At 41.8% G+C, this 6,892-nt stretch overlaps 1 pseudogene; it reads right to left on the reverse strand.

Annotated features, from left to right (window-relative positions):
* Positions 1-5,083: 5,083 nt before the first annotated feature.
* On the reverse strand, positions 5,084-6,527 carry LOC148364944 (insulin-like growth factor 1 receptor pseudogene; annotated as a pseudogene).
* Positions 6,528-6,892: the final 365 nt, after the last annotated feature.

A 6,892-nucleotide genomic window follows, 5' to 3' on the forward strand; every position in this document is an offset into this window, starting at 1 on the left:
GAACATTGAAACGTGTCTGCCGAGCATCAACCTGCGTGCTGAAACTGCTCAACCTGCAAAAACTCATTGTTCTACACTGTTTCTATTCATGTATAAATTTGGAGGAAAAGGTTTTTTCGAACGTGGAAAGTCAGAGTTTGTCCCTTTAACTGAATATCTTCAGTGCAGATACAAATGCAAACAAAGCTCGATGCTTTATTGTCCTCAACTTCCATTTTTCCCCTACACCAGGGGTCAGGAACCTATAGCTTCTGAGCCATATGTTTATTTTCATGAGTACATACAGCTCGGAGATAAAATGATTCACATCCAATGCTTTAATACATAGCTATACACAGAATTGATTGTCACACATGTGATGTCAAGACAATGCTCAAACCCATAGGGTTCAGTCCAGTAAATATAGGACACAATTTTTACAATCAAGGCGTCACACTAACTGATCCCGTTTTGGCTGTAAATCAATAAACAATCCGTTATATGGAAGCATAGTAAAAAAAATATATGTTCATTGTGGAGACCCTTTATGATAAAAATCCACAGAACCAACTTTAACTCAAACCAAACGGTTTACCCAGAAGCTATAGTAAAGCGCCTAGAGCAATTTGATTGGGTGATAGGTTGGAAATGGGCAAAGCTATACACAGGGCATGCACACTTTTTGTCCTTTGCCCATCTGAATTGAAGGTAAATACGTTGGTATCCTTGTTTGCAGTCTTAGTTTTACATTTTTACAAAGAAAAGTTTGCACCTTGTTTTATAACCTTTATTTAGGAAAAATATTACGGTCAAAATGAGCCTTGAGGCGAGCAAACACCATCTGAAGGCGTTGGAGTGTAACTTCCTCTGTAGGGGCAAACACCATCAGATCGTTGAGGTAACATAATAGGCTCATGAAATTCTGATCACCGAATATCGACATCATCATCCTCATAAATGTTGCTGGGCTGTTGCAAAGTCCCTGAGGGAGCCGGTTGTACTCGTGAAGCCCAAAGGGTGAAGTAACTGCGGGAGGGAGACACATTTTAAGTGGTATATTATTTATATAGGGCACAGGCTCTGGCATCCTCATTATTTCATAGATTTTTAGCAAATCATCTAACGTCACAAAGTAAGATGCTGAAAAATTACCTTTTGTCTGGAGAGCGGGTTTGGCGGTTTTATTGAACTATGTCTTAAAATATGTAGTGTGGCTTTCTTTAAAAAAATTAAAAATACATAAAATAATCAAAATATTTTACTTGTATGGCTCTTTGGGTCAAAAATGGGTAGCTGACCCATACCCTATACTGTTAGTAACATATCGATAGACAATGTGAAGATGGCAGACATTTACAAACCATAAAAATGCGTGAAGTCAAAGGCAACACGGTTTGCGACATTCTATCCAATTTTTGGGATTACACAGAAGTGAGGGAGACTGTCATTGTTCTAAAACTCTTGGTGCTAAGTTAGGATTTCTGTCAACTTATAAGATTTCCCTGTATGTTATAGGTTTTTTGATCATTTCAACTTCTGTACACAATATGACAATTTTTTGTATGGAATTTTTTTTTTTAAAGACTAACCTTAATGCAGATGCCCCTTGATGCAGAATAATTGTGTTGATTATTTGGGACATAAAATAAACTTGTATTCACAAAATATATTTTATTTTTATATTACACTATGCGTCTCCAACAGTTCTCGAGCTGAGAGCTACTTTTTCTGAGGAATTGCGATCATTAATAAGGGGGGTAATTGAGTTATATGTTGAAAATACGATAAAATGTGCACATGGTTCTAAACTTGATTGAGGAATCTTGTCTGTTGTGTAATTAAGAAAATACGAACCACTAAAACGGTACAAATAATTATCCTCAATTGATATGTAGCCACCAAAAGACAAATGACTAATTGATACGTTATTCATCCGTTCCCGCTGATCTATCTATCAATCTACCTTGGTCATATCCCTCAAGAGGGGTGACCGACAAACACATACAATAACAAAAGAAAATAAAAAGGAAAAAAGCAAAAAACACAAACAAAAATGTTTGGACCATGGCCAACCCAAATGCCCAAACACCTAAACAAGTTAGGCACCTCGGCACCTAAGTTGGTCAAGTCAAGTCATTTTTATTTGTATAGCCCTTAATCACAAAGAGTCTCAAAGGGCTTCACAGGTTATTAAACAAATTATTTTTCAGACTATTATTACGTCATCCTCTGATCTGGAACCAACATATGGGCAAGGAAAAACTCAAAAACCTCAACATGAGGAAAATGAAGAAACCTTGAGTAGGGACCACACATGTGGCATCCCCCTTCCAGGATTACCAGACAGCAAAGGATGTTTGCCATCACAAATAATACAGAGATATTGTCCACAAAAAGTATAGGTTATTCATATGCTATAGAGTAGAAGTGAGTTTTAAGCTTAGATTAAACATTTCCACTGAGGTTGCAGAACGGCTCTCAAAGGGGAAGAGCATTCCACAGCCCGGATGGAGAACACTCTCGAACCAGTGGAACACTTCTTGGCTCTTGGGATCACCAGAAGACCGGCGCTCTCAGAACGAAGGCTTCGGACCGGAACATAGTGGGGAAAGATATGAGGGAGCAAGTCCATGTATGATTTCGTATAATGCCAAGAGAACCTTGAAATCACATCTTAGGCTAACAGGGAGCCAATGCAGGTTAGCCAAAATCGGCGTGATGTGATCTGACTTTTTTGTCCAAGTTAAAAGCCTCGCTGCAGCATTTTGATTCTGGACTTCCGGAGACCGGAGAGTAATGCATTACAGTAATCGAGATGGGAGGTAACAAACGCGTGAATTATAATCTCCGCATCCGACTGAGACAGTATAGGACGGATTTTAGCAATGTTGCGAAGATGGAAGAAAGCGGTTGTAGTAATTTTCTTCACATATGTTTTAAAGGACAGATCAGGGTCAAATATGACACCTAATTTTTTAACTGAGTCAATCTGTGTGATGTGACATTTGTCAATGTTCACAGCAGTTTTTGAGAATAAGTCACGGCATTTAGATGGACCAATAACCAACATTTCGGTCTTTTCAGAGTTAAGACGCAAGAAATTGAGTGACATCCACTCTTTTATCTCAGTGAGGCAGGTCTCCAAATTTTCACAATTTAGTGTGGCAGATTCCTCCAACAGAAGATATAGATGAGTGTCATCCGCGTAGCAGTGGAAACTGATATTATACTTGCGAATAATATCACCTAATGGAAGCATGTAAATGCTGAAAAGAAGGGGGCCAAGCACTGGTCATGCTTTCGTCCCTCCAGATAAAACGGGACACAAGAAAGCGGCCATGGGTGACACAACACACTCTTTTGTTCAACAGCAGGGCCTGACAGCTTTCACTGGTTTACCCATGCCGCATCATACAGGTGCCCTGCCCATCCCTTAGAACGAGCCCAAACATCCCACTATCCTTTTACAACACCTCTCCACTCATTCCTATCACCAACAATAGCTCTAGCTTTCACTAGATTTGGACGTCTAAAGAGAGACAGTTCCCGCTGATAAATTCCTAAAAATGGATGTAATGTTCTGAAAGGCGGGACAAACTTAAAAGATATTCCACATGTCTTTTTCGATTAATTAATCAATCAATCATGTTCATATTCAAGTAATGAATTCACCCCAATATACGCTACAGTGCAATATGCGCTCTGTTTAATGTAGCTTAGTACTTCTCAACCTTGTTACTTAGGTTTTAAGTAATACAACTTACACATTGAAAAAAGAAAACATTATAGATAAATAAAGCATGACCCAATTGACAGAAATCTGTGTATTTTACGTATATATTTTTATACTAGTCAAATTAAAACAATTATTCTTAAAATAAGCAACAAAATAGGTATTTGAAATATGAAAATATATCTACCTTCTGCTTGATGAATATGTGTTCATTTTTATTTCACAGGAAAACAAACATGTCCTGAAAAAAAGACAGTAAATTATATTCATTTTCTGCCTATGGGTTAATTGTTTATTTTTGGTGCAGCTCTTTAAGAAATGATTAACTGCTTGTTTGGGGGGTAAAAAATAAATAATACAATAAAATATACTTTAAAAAAAAAGGGAGAGACCGCATGCATTTTTCACCAACTTACTTTCTCACTTGTAGCGGACCAATTTGTACAGTGGTACCTCTACTTACGAACTTTTAATTCATTCTGAGAGTAGCTTTGTAACCTGAAACATTTGTGAATAGAGACGCCTTTTGAATATAAATTCGCTTATCTGTTCCGAGCCCCACAGAGGTGTGAAATTTATTTTTAATAAATCACAAACCATGTTAAAATAGATTAACACACAATAAACATATAATGAGAGGCACATAACATTAAAAACAAAAAACAAAGAAAGAAAAAAGAAAAATCAAAAACAAGAATTAAGTTTTTAACTGGCCTTTTTTGTTGGGAGGAACTTATACAACTCGGTCTGCGTCTAAATTTCGACTTTTTGGGCACTTTTTATACCACGTTTGATATTCTGCAGGAGATACAAAGAGATGCGGGATTTCCGTGGGTGGCTGTCAGGTTTAACCCAACAGATGTACAAAACCTATATACAAAAAGACACAAAGAATCGTGAGTATAACTTACTTGCAAGGAGAAATATCCATAGTCTACCCTAAGGCAGTCTGCTGGATACTCTGAAATATTCTTATGCTCCTTGTCTTTTTATTGTGTTCGGAAGGCCCTAATTTACATAAGGTCTCCTCTGCTAAGGGAAGGGGTGTAACAAAACAAACAGTTGAGACCTGTTTATACGATAACATGTTATCTATAGCAAACAAAACTAGGTGGGCCTGCGGTCAGAGAAGTCCCTTATCTCGCCGCAGATAAGGTGTTATCCTGTTTCCTCCTTCTTCAAACACAAGCAAGAAAGGCGCATTGTATGCAAAGAAGCTTGTGCAATAGTAGAATAACATCTTTAGAGTTTAAATCCATCATTTCCCTCCTGTTTATTCACTTTGCACTATTTCTCTTTGTCATCCAATAACTTCTACTCTCGATTTTCAGTTACAGAATCATGTTATAGTACTCATGTTACACTTAGAGGTTAAACTTTGTCGTCTGATTCACCGTAGTCAAAAACTTCTGAAAAAAGATCTGGAAAATGTAAGGAAGTGGCATTTGCCAGGCCAAAAAGGTCCCGGCGACGACGATCTTGAGGTCTTTGCAAAAAAAATGGCGTTGTGGAGGAAGTTCTCAAAGAGCTTGAGAAAGACACGGTCATCCTTCTCCCGGTCCTTCTCCTCTGGGGTCTTTGGGCAAACGCAGCAAGGACCCTTCTTGGCCCCGGACAATTCTGACTTGGTGGGCTTGCTGATCTCCTCCATGTCGCTAAATCCCGTGGCAGGGATCCGGATCGGGATCTTCAGCTCTTTGGAGCAGTAATTGTGCAGGTATAGCTCTCGGTCTTCTGGCTGCCGCTGCCATCTGACGAGGTAGTAAGTTAGGTTGCCGTTGGGAAAAAAAGGCGGCGACCATTTGACCAGCAGCTTCGTGGATGAATTTGCGTAGGCACGGGGTTCTTTGGGCACGGTCGGCAATGACGGACGAGTTCGAATTCAAATAATGTCACTCTTTGCACCAGGAATGTACTTGTCCTCCACCCGCAGGGTAATGGCCTTGACAAAAATGGCATACTGGGTCCAGGGTTTGAGGTGGTGAATGGCGACTTTGAGGTCCGTATTATTATCCTTCGGAAGATCCACGTCCACCATGTGCCAGCTGTTGGAACCGCAGCCGTCCTGGCCGTCGAATTCGGTGATGTTCTTGAGAAGGGGCCTCCTTGTAGTAGACCATAAAGCTGATAAGGCCTTTGTAATCCCGTGGATGGTAGCGCTCCCACATCAGGCGGATGGCATAGCTGGACGTGCTGTTGGACAAAATCCTGAGGACGTGGCTCACACAACTGGCTCTTTCGCCGTTATTGCGAAAGTCGCCTTCCTGGGGCTTTTCCGTGACGCTGGTTTTCTCCCACATGGTGTGGATCTCAGACATGCAGAGTTTGGTATTGAGGCGGAAGAAGAGGCGTCCCGCACGGATGGTTAGGTTGTGCTGAGTCCAGTCCCAGAGGTTGTGAAGGTGCTGGATGTTGATGTCCAGATTGCCGGCGATGACGGTGCAGTCCTTGAGGGACTGAGCGGCGTTCACCGAGTCGATGACGGAGGTGGAGCAGATTTTGTCGCATAGGCCGTTGCAGGCGCTGCACAGCATCCGATTACTCTCGTTGGTGCGGACCCGGAGGGGCAGTCGGGCATGCACTCGCCCTCGTGGATGACGAAGTGAACGTCGCTGGGCAGGTGAACTTGTGAGCAAAGGTCCATGGTGATGCAGCGCCAGCCCTCGAACTTGAAAGTGCCGGGCGGGCAGTCGGGCACGCAGCGGCCTTCGTGGTAATAATGCAGGCAGGCGGCGCATGCCGTGTCGCTGTTTGCGTGCGTGCAGCTGCCCAGACATTGGCGGTGGCAGCATGGTTCGCGCCCCGGCCGAGTCATTCCTAAGACTTAAAAAGTGGTCGGCGGCGCCCTCTGTTGGCTGCGGCTGCATCGGCTCGCTACAACGGGTCAGGTGCAATCGACATTTCGTTCTGTGTACGTTGTTACACAGAATGACAATACAAGGAAATTATTATTATTATTATTATTATTATTCGCCTTTTTCGGTGCAGGCGTGCTTGCAACGGCTGGGACACATTAATCGTTGTCCATTCGCAGCAGCTCCACCAGGATGGAAAGTTCTTTTTCCTACCACACTGCAGCACGGTTGTATGCCGCAAACTTCCAGTGAGAGGTTTTGAAGTGACCCTGCAGCGCCCTCCAGAGTTGCAGGGTTGGAGCTCTCAGTAAGGAGTGTCAAATAT

Source organism: Urocampus carinirostris, chromosome 5 (genome assembly GCF_059441175.1).
Source record: "Urocampus carinirostris isolate Australia breed hairy pipefish chromosome 5, RoL_Ucar_1.0, whole genome shotgun sequence".
In the NCBI taxonomy this organism is placed as follows: Eukaryota; Metazoa; Chordata; class Actinopteri; order Syngnathiformes; family Syngnathidae; genus Urocampus; species Urocampus carinirostris.